The sequence below is a fragment of the Phoca vitulina genome, unplaced genomic scaffold (genome assembly GCF_004348235.1).
Source record: "Phoca vitulina isolate PV1807 unplaced genomic scaffold, GSC_HSeal_1.0 scaffold11, whole genome shotgun sequence".
Classification (NCBI taxonomy): domain Eukaryota; kingdom Metazoa; phylum Chordata; class Mammalia; order Carnivora; family Phocidae; genus Phoca; species Phoca vitulina.
The window spans coordinates 15,910,056-15,922,681 of record NW_022589714.1 but is presented as its reverse complement, the minus strand read 5'-3'; the positions used below and the strand labels follow the sequence as shown (position 1 = coordinate 15,922,681).

The 12,626-nt window shown below is 44.4% G+C and overlaps 1 pseudogene; it reads right to left on the bottom strand.

The window, feature by feature from the left end:
* Positions 1 to 10,051: 10,051 nt before the first annotated feature.
* Positions 10,052 to 11,788, bottom strand: LOC116635760 (annotated as a pseudogene).
* Positions 11,789 to 12,626: the final 838 nt, after the last annotated feature.

Genomic DNA, 12,626 nt, shown 5'->3' with positions numbered 1-12,626 from the left:
GACAAATAGGCAACGGCTCTTAAGTTGCAGCCCATAGGCTAAAATAAATACTAGGAAAATCTCATTTTCATGAAAGCTTCTTTGACTAATCGCGTTCTCCAACTTCAGTTTTGAGTAGTTTTCTGTTCTATACATGATAGTTACTTGTATTAACACTTAATATTTATATAGCTATTTGTATATAATTGATTAGGGCTTCACCTCATCTTACACAATAATAGCTTCCTGGCATAGGGATAGGAAGATTAATAAGAACAGAAAGGAAAAAGGAAAAGTAGAAATGAATCAAAATGGAGTTCAGTGAAAACGAACAGCTGATTCTTAAAGCTGACTGATGAATTAAGTTTCTAGTAAGTCTGAATGGGGAGAGAACAGCTCTCCTGCTCTAGCTACCTTTAGAGATCTAGAGGCATAAAATTGTAAAGGCCATGTATAACCCTATATCAAAAAATTCACCAGCTTGACTATATTTTCCTAAGTCACCAAAAATAACCCAAGTAGTTAAGCTGACTAGACAAACATGAATGGTAATCAAGGGCCTTCAAGAGGGTTAAATCTTGTGCAGAACATTAAAAAGGATGAGTCTTGGGGTGCCTGGGTGGCTCAGTCGTTAGGCGTCTGCCTTCGGCTCAGGTCATGATCCCAGGGTCCTGGGATCGAGTCCCGCATCAGGCTCCCTGCTTGGCAGGAAGCCTGCTTCTCCCTCTCCCACTCCCCCTGCTTGTGTTCCCTCTCCTGCTGTCTCTGTCAGATAAATAAAATCTTTAAAAAAAAAAAAAGGATGAGTCTTCAAATCATTCTATAAAGCTAGCATAACTGATACCAAAACTGAGAAATAGCATTATCTCAAGCCATTCTCAATGCTGTGCATAAATCTCTAGAAAATAACTGCAGTCTGAATGCTGCAATGGAATAAAATGTACACGCTAGAAAGGATGAGGCAGTTCTATGCATACAGATAGAATGATCTCAAAGTGAAAAATGTTTTATTAGACTATATGTACACACAGAAGCATATTCTTAGAAGGATATGTAAGAAGTATTAGTAATTGCCTCTGGGAAGGCAAATGTATGTCTGAGTAATTGGACAATTGATACTTTTCATTGCTCTTAGGTACTTTTTGAGTTGTTTTTGGCATTTGCATGTATCACCTGTCAGAAAAAACTGAATAGTAATGAAATATGTTCATAATAGTGCAAACATCTATCAAAGTGTGTAAGAACTAATTTTTTTAATAAAAATTATAAACAAGCATTAAAATAAGTAAAAAATGGCTAATATTAATATGGGTTATAGACAGGTTTTCAGCAAAGGTGGCCTAGGCTAATAGCTAAACTGTCCTTACCAAAATGCAGGATTATATATAAAGTCTTTTTTTTTTTTTTAAAGATTTTATTTATTTATTTGAGAGAGAGAGAATGAGAGAGAGAGAGAGAGCACATGAGAGAGGGGAAGGTCAGAGGGAGAAGCAGACTCCCCGCTGAGCAGGGAGCCCGATATGGGACTCGATCCAAGGACTCGATCCAAGGACTCCAGGGACTCCAGGATCATGACCTGAGCCGAAGGCAGTCGCTTAACCAACTGAGCCACCCAGGCGCCCTATATATAAAGTCTTAAATACAGGGTTTCTTTTCGAGGTGATGAAAGTATCCTGGAATTACATAGAGGTGATTGGGTTTTTTTTGTTTTTTAAGATTTTGTCAGCACAAGTGGGGGAGCGGCAGGTAGAGGGAGAAGCAGGCTTCCCGCTGAGCAAGGAGCCCGATGCAGGGCTCGATCTCAGGACCCTGGGATCATGACCCGAGCCAAAGGCAGATGCTTAAGGACTGAGCCACCCAGGTGTCCCCATAGAGGTGATTGTTTAACACCACTGACTAGACAAACATGAATGGTAATCAAGGGCCTTCAAGAGGGTTAAATCTTGTGCAGAACATTAAAAAGGATGAGTCTTGGGGTGCCTGGGTGGCTCAGTCGTTAGGCGTCTGCCTTCGGCTCAGGTCATGATCCCAGGGTCCTGGGATCGAGTCCCGCATCAGGCTCCCTGCTTATTAGTATATTTGAATATACTAATAACCACTGAATTACACCTTAAATGGGTGAATTTTATGTTAGTGAATTATATTTCAAAAGAGCTCTTTATTTTTTTCAGAGTGGGAATGGAGGTGAGGGGCAGAGATTTTTTTTTTTTTTTAGGGAGTGGGGAGGGAGGGAGGAGGGAAAAGGAAAGAAAGAATCTTTTTCTTTTTTATAATTTTTTTTTAAGATTTTATTTATTTATTTGACAGAGAGACAGAGAGAGAGGGAACACAAGCAGGGGGAGTGGGAGAGGGAGAAGCAGGCTTCCCGCTGAGCAGGGAGCCTGATGCAGGGCTCGATCCCAGGATCCCGGGATCATGACCTGAGCCGAAGGCAGACGCTTAACGACTGAGCCACCCAGGTGCCCCTCTTTCTCTTTTTTAAAGATTTATTAGAATGTAATGAGCAGGGGTGCCTGGGTGGCTCAGTTGGTTAAGCGACTGCCTTTGGCTCAGGTTATGATCCCGGAGTCCTGGGATCGAGTCCCACATCGAGTCCCACATCGGGCTCCCAGCTCAGCGGGGAGCCTGCTTCTCCCTCTGACCCTCTCCCCTCTCATGCTGTTTCTCTCTCTCGCTCTCTAAAAAAAAAAAAGTGCCATGAGCACTGAACTCTACCTCTAAAACTAATAATACACTATATGTTAATTAATTGAATTTAAATTTTAAAAAGATGTAAGAGCTTTTAAAAGCAAAGCACAAAATTTTAAAAAAAGATTTATTAGAGAGAGAGTGAGTGACTGTGGGGCAGGGTGGGGGGAGGAGGGAAGGATGGCAGAGAGAAACCCAAGCCGACTCCGCCCTGAGTGCAGATCCTGAAAAGGTCCTCAATCCCACAGCCCATGAGATCATGACCTGAGCTGAAGTCAAGAGTCAGACGCTTAACCCACTGAGCCACCCAGGTGCCCATAGAGGTCTTATTTTATAAGTCTCCTTAAAAACAGAAGAGCTAGTAGGATAGTAAGGAACTTACTTTATAAGTCTCGTGAAAAGCCAAAAAGCTGGTAGGATAGTAAGGAACTCAAGAGCGTGAAGCAGAGCACCAGCAACTCCAAACCTCTTTTGGATTTGATGAGGTTTGATGACCCTATTCTGCTAGATCAGTGGGGAGGGAGGCTCAGTGACAACTTCTTAGGCTAAACTAAATGTACATACTCAATACCACCAACCACCCTACTTAGCATGAGACTCAGGAGCATATGTGAGGAATCTCAGCTTGCCAGCAAAGCACTGTTTGGTATTCATGGGAAGAGCCCTTGCAGAAGTCCATATGACCAGCCTGGAGCTAGGATCACTGGCACTCCCAGATGACAGTTCAGGGGCAAGAGACTAGATCCACCTTGGTGGGTCTGAGGTCCATTTACCTCTAGTAAAAACTTCACAGGCATAGATTCCCATACTGAAAAACTGAATTTTTACTTTGGTGACAAAAAATCAAGGACCAAGGTCAACTAGAGGTGAAGAATTTAAGACTCTCCTCACATTAAATGAGGACACCAACGGGCTATTACCTTAAGTTAAGGTAAACCAAAAGGAAACCCACTTCCAACTTTCTGCAAACAAGATGGCCTTGGCACTAGGAGAATAGGAGTCAAAATGAAAAGTAAAAAATGACGTTGAGAATTGTAGCCCTGATTACACAGACGTGAAGACTAAGTTCATATCGCCTGGGTGATCTAAGAAGGCTCTAGATGTAATCTTTTTTTTTTTTTTAAGATTTTATTTATATATAGAGAGAGAGTGTGTGTGCATGTGCGCACATTAGCAGGGGGAGGGGCAGAAGGAGAGGGAGAGAGAGAATCTCAAGCAGACTGTGCAGCTCAACCAGTTGAGCCACCCAGGCACCCCTTTAATCAGATTTTATAAATTAGAAACAACACGATTTTTCCTTAAACTCCACAGTCTTAGTTTTTCAGGGACAGAGAGAATTTGTAGCGATGACATCAACTGCATGTCATTTGGCTGCTCCTGACGCTGCAAGGCTAAGAGGATTTCTACCTCACTAGCCACTGAGGACAAGAATTCTTTAGTTGTGCTCCAGAAGCATCTGAGCCCCGGCAAGGGGGCTTGCTTGCAGGGTCTGACAAAGCATGACGTGTTGCACAGGTAGCCCAGGATTCCCAAGCCTTGTAAAGGCTTTCATTAGTGCCCACCAGGCCTGTGCCAGTTCATCAAGTACCCTAACCAAGCACACACTCATCTTCCCTGACTTTCTGCTACCCACTAGCCCTGCCATACTCCTCTTAGCCTACTTCCATGACCCTATAAATGTCAAAAGGTGCACCAGCCTGGAGTATGGCAGAAGTTGTAGTGGGACAGCCTTTGAGACCATATTAATGAGTATTGATAAAAGAAAGCAGAGGGGGATGGAGTTAAGATGGTGGAGGACTTGGGGGACCCTAAGTTTGTCTTGTCCCTGGAATACAACCAGATAGTTATCAAATCGTTCTGAACACCCGAGAAATCAATTGGAGGTCTGAGAAAACAAATACTGCAAGTCTACAGGTCGAAAAGCAACCCTTTTGGAAGGTAGGAGATGCAGAGACTTGAATCAGGTGTGATATAGCTGAGGGGATACAGCAGTGGGGAGGGAGCCTGCTTAAGGAAGCTATGGCAAAGTATTAATAAGCAGCAGAGCACAAAGTCAGAACTTTTAGAAGGCTACTACAGTGAGGGTGTGCCTGGCTTAAAGGCGCTCTGGTGGTGAAGCAGGGCAGAATCCCAGGTGTAATAGCTTGATCTGAGGATCCCCTGGGTCTCAAGAAGAAGGGGTGGTGCCTAAGCAATGCAGTTACCAGGCATAAGCGTGGGGGAGCTGGCTGAGAATAGCGAGTCTAGGTGCCGGCTTTCTGTTCTGTGTTGCCATGAACTGCGAACCGCTGTGTGGTCATGCCACCGTTCTCCTGGGATGGGTCCAGCCAAAGGTAGAAGCGTGGTGAGACTCCCTCCCCTCCGGGACGAACAGCGGAGTCCCTAAAATTTGGAGGTTTTAACTCAGTCCCGGGCCTGAGATAAAAAAGCTCAGATGCACGCAGGGTGAGCACAAGAGTTCTGACGGAAACCGGGAAGACAAGAGTGATTGATTGCTCTTCTGTGAGGGCTCATTGAAAAGTGGGGTCCCGAATTTTCCGCTCTGGGGCTATAGAGCTGGGCGCTGCCATATTCATCCGGTGCATCATTACTAAAAGCCTTCAGGGAGCAAAACAGCACCACCTAGTGGAGTCCGGCGCTGCTTACACCAAGCCCAGCCACCCTGTGCACTGGAGGCGCATTTCCACTAGGGCAAGTCCACCTGAGAATCAGTGCAAGAGACCCCTCCCCCCAGAAGACCAGCACAAACAACTCGCTCACATCAAGTTTACTGGTCACAGAGGGCTGCAAAGCTTCAGCAATAGGGGAAAATAGTATCTAGCATCTTTGTACTTTTATTCTTTAGTTTTTTATTATTTTTCAGTTACTTCCTTATTTTTTTCAATTTTTTATTCTTTTAAAATTTTTATATATACTTTATATATATTTTCTCAATTTTTTGTTTTCTTTCAATGTATTTTATTTTATATATACATATATTTTTCTTTCTTTCTTATTTTGGGATCTAGTTCATTTTAATAAGTAAACCAAAACACACCCGGGATTTAGGTTTTTTTTGTTTTGTTGTTGTTGCTATTGTTTTTTTTTTTGTTTTTTTTTTTAAAGATTTTATTTATTTATTAGACAGAGAGAGACAAAGCGAGAGAAGGAACACAAGCAGGGGGAGTGGGAGAGGGAGAAGCAGGCTTCCCGTGGAGCAGGGAGCCTGATGTGGGGCTCGATCCCAGGACCCTGGGATCATGACCTGAGCCGAAGGCAGACGCTTAACGACCTGAGCCACCCAGGTGCCCCTTGTTTTGTTTTGTTTGTTTGTTTTCCTCTTTCTTCTTTTCTGGACAAAATGACAAGATGGAAAAATTCAACCCAAAAAAAAGAACAGGAAGTAGTACTCACAGTCAGGGATTAATTGATTGATTGATTGATAGATATTTATTTTTATTTTTTACTTATTTATTTTTAAATTTGTCTTTTTTTAAAATAACGACATTATTTATTTATTTGCCAGAGAGAGAAAGAAAGAGAGAGGCAGGCAGAGGGAGAAGCAGGCTCCCCACTGAGCAAGGAAGCTGACGTGGGGCTTGATCCCAGGACCCTAGGATGATGACCTGAGCCAAGGCAGATGCTTAATGACTGAGCCACCCAGGCGTCCCTCACAGCCAGGGATTTAATCAATATGGATATAAGTAAGATGTCTGAACTAGAATTTAAAACAATGATTATAAAGATACTAGCTGGGCTTGAAAAAGCATAGAAGACACTAGAGAATCCCTTAGTACTGAGATAAAAGAACTAAAATCTATTCAGGCTGAAATTAAAAATGCTGTAACTGAGATGCAGTCCCAAGTGGAGGCCATAAAAACAAGGACAAATGAAGCAGAAGAGTGAATCAGTGATATAGAACATAAAATTATGGAAAATAATGAAGCTAAAAAGAAGAGGAAAAGAAAACTATCAGATCACAAAGGTAGACTTAGGGAACTCAGCTATTCCATAAAGCAAAATAATATCCAGGTAACAGGAGTCACAAAAGAAGAAGAGCGGGAAATAGGGGCAGAAGGTTTATTTGAACAAATTATAGCTGAGAACTTCCCTAAGCTGGGGAAGGAAACAGGCATTCAAGTCCAAGAGGCACAGAGCACTCCCCTCAAAATCAACAAAAATAGGTCAACACCACGATATATTATAGTGAAACTTGCAAATTACAAAGAGAAAGAGAAAATTCTGAAAGCAGCGTGGGACTAGTGGTCCTTAACCTACAAGGGTAGATGCATAAGGCTGGCAGCAGACCTGTCCACAGAGACCTAGCAGGCCAGAAAGGATTGGCATGATGTATTCAAGGTGCTAAATGGGAAAAGTATGCAGCCAAGAATACTTTATCCAGCAAGGCTGTCATTCAGAATAGAAGGAAAGATAAAGAGGTTCCAAGAAAAAACAAAAACTAAATGAATTTGTGAATACTAAACCAGCCATGCAAGAAAGACCCTTTGAGTGGAAAGAAAGACCAAAAGTCAAAAAGACTAGAAAGGACCAGAGATAATCTACAGGAACAGCAACTTTACAGGTAATACAATGGCACTAACTGCGTATCTTTCAATAATGACTCTGAATGTAAATGGACTACATGCTCCAATCAAAAGACATGGGGCATCAGAATGGATAAAAAAAATAAGACCTATTGATATGCTGCTTACAAGAGACTCATTTTAGACCCAAAAACACCTCCAGATTGAAAATGAGGGCATGGAGAACCATTTATCATGCCAATGGACATCAAAAAAAAGCTGGGATAGCAATCCTTATATCAGACAAACTAGATTTTAAACCAAGACCATAATAAGAAATGAAGAAGGACACTATATCATAATAAAGGGGTCTATCCAACAAGAAGATCTAACAATTGTAAATATTTATGTCCCTAACTTGGGAGGAGCCAAATATATAAATCAATTAATAAAAAAACTAAAGAAACTCACTGATAATAATACAATAATAGTAGGGGACTTTAACACCCCACTCAGCAGGAATGGACAGATCACCTAAATAGAAGATCAACAAGGAAGTAAGGGCTTTGAATGACACATTGGACTAGATGGACTTAACAGATATATTCAGAGCATTTCATCCTAAAGCAGAATACACATTCTTGGAGTGCACATGGAACATTCTCTAGAACAGATCACATACTGGGTCACAAATCAGGCCTCAACCAGTACAAAAAGACTGAGATCATACCATACATGTTTTCAGACCACAATGCTATGAAACTTGAAGTCAACCATAAGAAAAAATTTGGAAGGACCACAAACACATCATGGAGGTTAAAGAACAGCCTACTGGGGTGCCTGGGTGGCTCAGTTGATTAAGTGTCTGCCTTCAGCTCAGGTCATGATCCCAGCGTCCTAGGATCAAGCCCCATGTTGGACTTCCTGCTCAGTGGGGAGCCTGCTTCTCCCTCTCCCTCTGCCCCTCCTCCTGCTTGTACTCTTTCTCTCACTCTCTCAAATAAAATCTTTTAAAAAAAAAAAAACAAAAAAACAGCCTACTAAAGAATGAATGGGTCAACCAGGAAATTAAAGAATTAAAAAAATACATGGAAGCAAAAGAAAATGAAAATATGATAGTCCAAAACCTTTGGGATGCAGCAAAGATGGTCCTAAAAGGAAGTATATAGCAATACAGGCCTTCCTCAAGAAGCAAGAAACAAATGGCCAACAGACACATGAAAAGATGCTTAACATCATTCATCATCAGGGAAATACAAATCAAAACCACAGTGAGATACCACCTCATAGCAGTAAGAATGGCTAAAATTAATAAGTCAGGAAAGGACAGATGTTGGCGGGGATGCGGAGAAAGGGAAACCCTCTTACACTGTTGGTGGGAATGCAAGCTGGTGCAGCCACTCTGGAAATGAGTATGGAGTTTCCTCAAAAAGTTAAAAATAGAACTACCCTATGACCCAGCAATTGCACTACTAGGTATTTATCCAAAGGAGACAAACATAGTGATCTGAAGGGGCACCTGCACCCCAGTGTTTATAGCAGCAATGTCCACAATGGCCAAACTATGGAAAGAGCCCAGATGTCCATCGACAGATGAATGGTTAAAGAAGATGTGGTATATATATATTCATTGGAATATTATGCAGCCATCAAAAAAACCGAAATCTTACCATTTACAATGACATGGATGGAACTAGAGGGTATTATGCTAAGTGAAATAAGTCAATCAGAGAAAGACAAACACCATACGATTTCACTCATATGTGGAATTTAAAAAACAAAAGACAGGAACATAGGGGAAGGGAAGGAAAAATAAAATAAGATAAAAAACAGAGAGAGAGACAAACCATAAGAGACTCTTAACTATAGGGAACAAACTGAAGGGTGCTGGAGGGGAGGGGAGTGGAGGGATGGGGTAACTGGGTGATGGGCATGAAGGAGGGCACGTGATGTAATGAGCATGCGTGTTATATGCAACTGATGAATCACTAAATTCTACCCCTGGAACTAATAATACACTATATGTTAACTAAATTGAATTTAAATTCTAAAAGAGGGGGGGCAGGGTTCCCCCAGAGACAATGAGACAACATCCCCTTCCCCTCCCGGCCCGCCCCGCCCACGTCTGCTCCTAGCACATCGTTAGGCAGTGTTCTCGTGTGAGAGGACCCTAGGGAAGCTAAAAGTTAAAACTGCTACCCACTCTTGCCACTTCCTGGCAGGTGAAAAGCACCTCCTAGCACGTCACAAGTGTAGCTGCAGAACACTAGCGGGACTAGGACTAGGACTGCTCGACCCTGTTTCCCCCCCAAGAGCAGAGTAGGCTCTGTGCACTTTACTTTGTAAGAAAGAGACGTGAGCGACAAGTGAGGCCCCTCCTGCCACAGCCTCCTTCCCTGCCCCGTGCAGGTGTCCAGGGCACTCTCTTTGCCCCCAAGTGGCCAGTGCTCCACCAGCCTGGCACCGAACGGAACATCTCAACAGAAGAACACAGTTATAAAAACACAGTTTCTCCTAGTAAACGCTTATAGTCTGAGACCCAACCAAGGCTTCCCTCCCTCCTTCAAAAGTGTCCAGCTTCTTCCTCACAGATCGAACTCTCCCCAGTCCGTGAATTCTCTCCTGGACCATCTACAGAACCTAAGAGGGAAGCCAAGGCTCTTTACTAGACACTGGACAGCAGTGTGGCCAGGCCAGGCGAGACCCATTTCCCGAGCTGGCTGTTGTGGCTGCACGAGGCCTCGGAGGACAGGCCTCCCGTAGCAACAGCAGGTGTACAGGTAACAAGGCCAGGGGAGGGGACCCCAAGTGTCTTCTCCACAGGGAGGGGGCGCTATGTACAGGGTGGGGGCGGGGATAGCCAGGTACACCCCCCTGCCATCTCATTTAACCAAAAGATCAAACTCAGCAGCTCCAAACTCAGCATTCATGGACGCAGCCCATTCATCTGGCTCTGATTTCAGGATCTCCGGCATCTTCTTCTTTCCGTTCTCTTTCACGGCTGGTGGGGGAATTCCTGGGAGTTGTATCTGGGGCCCAGGGCTTCCCAGGGACCCTGGGGACTTCGGTTAACTTTGAACACACCACAGGTGAGACTCTGGCCAAGTCTTTGGACCCCAGCAGCCCCTCGAAACCAAAGCAAGACAGACCGGCAGCCTGGGGCGGAGGTGGAGACACAGCCAAGGGTCTCCAGCAGGCTGGAGGACCGCCTGCACAGAGACGGACATTTCCAAGTCTCTGGCGCCCAGGTCTTCTTCCCTGGAGTCGGACTCAACATTCAGGGGGTACAGCACAGGAGTGGTGGTGGGGGTGACGTGGATATTACATGTCTGGAAGAGATCCTCCCTAGCAGGCTCCTTGCTAGGAAGATTGGTTTCCTTCTCCAAGAAAAAAGCAATCCTGGGACTCCTTTGAGGCATGTGGACAGTATGGACCACAATCTTCAATCTGTTTTTTTTTTTTTTAAGTTTTATTTATTTATGTAATCTTTACACCCAACGTGGGATTAGAACTCACAGCCCCAAGATTAAGAGCCACACGTTCTTCCGACTGAGCCAGCCAGGCACCCCTTAAAACGATGGGCTTTCTAACTAGAGCCACATGGGGTGCCTTGGCCAGATTTCAGGAAGGGTACTCGATCAGGGCCTGATTTCTGCTGGGACCTCCACAGAGACTGAGTAGGAATGGGGCCCTGGCCCTGGAGCACTGGGCAGCCCCTCTGGACCACATTCACCTCTTAGACACATAAGCCTTGGTCTCCGTCTTGGCCATCACTGGGGCTCACACCAACCCAGAGGCCCGATGGAGACCCTACATGACTTATTTTTATAAAGTAGTCCCCAGTTCTTTTCCCCTTTATTTTTCTTTTCTCCTTTATTTTTCTTTTCTTTTCTTTTCTTTTTTAAATATTTTATTTATTTGACAGAGAGAGACACAGCGAGAGAGGGAACACAAGCTGGGGGAGTGGGAGAGGGAGAAGCAGGCTTCCCGCAGAGCAGGAAGCCCGATGTGGGGCTCGATCCCAGAACCCTGGGATCACGACCCGAGCCGAAGGCAGACGCTTAACGACTGAGCCACCCAGGCGCCCCTAGCCATTTCTTTTTTTAAAGATTTACTTATTTGAGAGAGAGAGAGAGAGCAAGCCTGAGCAGGGGGAGGGGCAGAGGGAGAGAATTCCAAGCAGACTCCCTGCTAAGTGTGGAGCCTGCCCCAGGGCCCGATCTCATGACCCTGAGACCACAACCCGAGTCAAAATCAAGAGTCCGACACTTCTTAACTGACTGAGCCACCTAGGTGCCCCTTAGCCATTTCTAAATAACATGCTTATATTGCATTTTCTTGGTTTTTCAAATTTGCTATTATCCACTCATCTCCCACTGTAAGAGAGAGAATTCAGCTCATTCATACTTGTGATGGTTATACTCTTAGGGTGGTTCCATGACTCTCACCCTCCTGGGATTTGTATCTAGGTAATAAAAACACAAACATGTAACTCAAGTTAGTAACCTAACTCAAAGAGAAGTCTTGCCTTTGCTGTTGGCTTCTGGCAGGTAATCACTAGGCCCTTGGAACATGCCAGAAAGTCTAACAAAGTGATTTATGGCGGGGCTTTGAGTCATGACGCCCAGAGTGGTTGGACTCTGAGGTTAGACATGTAGGCAGTCAACCACTGAGCTCCAATAAAAATGCTGGACACAGACTCAGATGAGCTTCCCTGGTTGGCAATATGCCACGTGTATTGTTATATGCCAACGCAAGAGAATAATGCATCCATGACCCCATAGGGAAGGGAGAACAGAAGCTCTGTTTGGTCTCTGCTCTATGTGCTCTTCCCTTGGCTAATTTTAACCTGCATCTTTACCCTGTAATGAATTGTAACCAGTAACCAGGAGTATAACTGTTTCAGCGAGTTCAGAGTCCTTCCAGCGAATTATCAAACCTAAGAGTGCTTGTGGGAATCTCCTGAAACTGCAATTGGTGTCAGAAGTGAGGCTGCTCTTGTGGGAGTTGTTTTTCCCCTAACTGTGTAGTTGCCTAAACTGGCACAACCCTCCTGAATGAGTTCCCTCCCCTGGAATATGTGTGGGACCTGTGACTTGCTTCCAACCAATTAAATATGGTAAAGGACATGGAGGGTACACGATTATGGGCATGCAATTATGTTAAATAAGACCGTAGCACGGCCTCGTGCTGGAGTCTCTCCCTCCCTTGAGCTCTGAAGTGACCTGCCACGTTGCGTGGGCTGCCAGTGCTGGGAGGCTGGCATGGCAAGGAACCCAAGGCAGTTCCTAGCAGCTAAGGACAACCTCTGGCTGCCAGTCAGGAAGAAACTGAAGTCCTCGGTCTTACAAACGTGTGGACCTAAATACTGCCAGCGAAGGTGGATCGTTCTCAGCCAAGCCTCCGACGAGACTGCAGCCCCAGCTGACACCTTGATGGTAGCCTCGTGAGACCCTG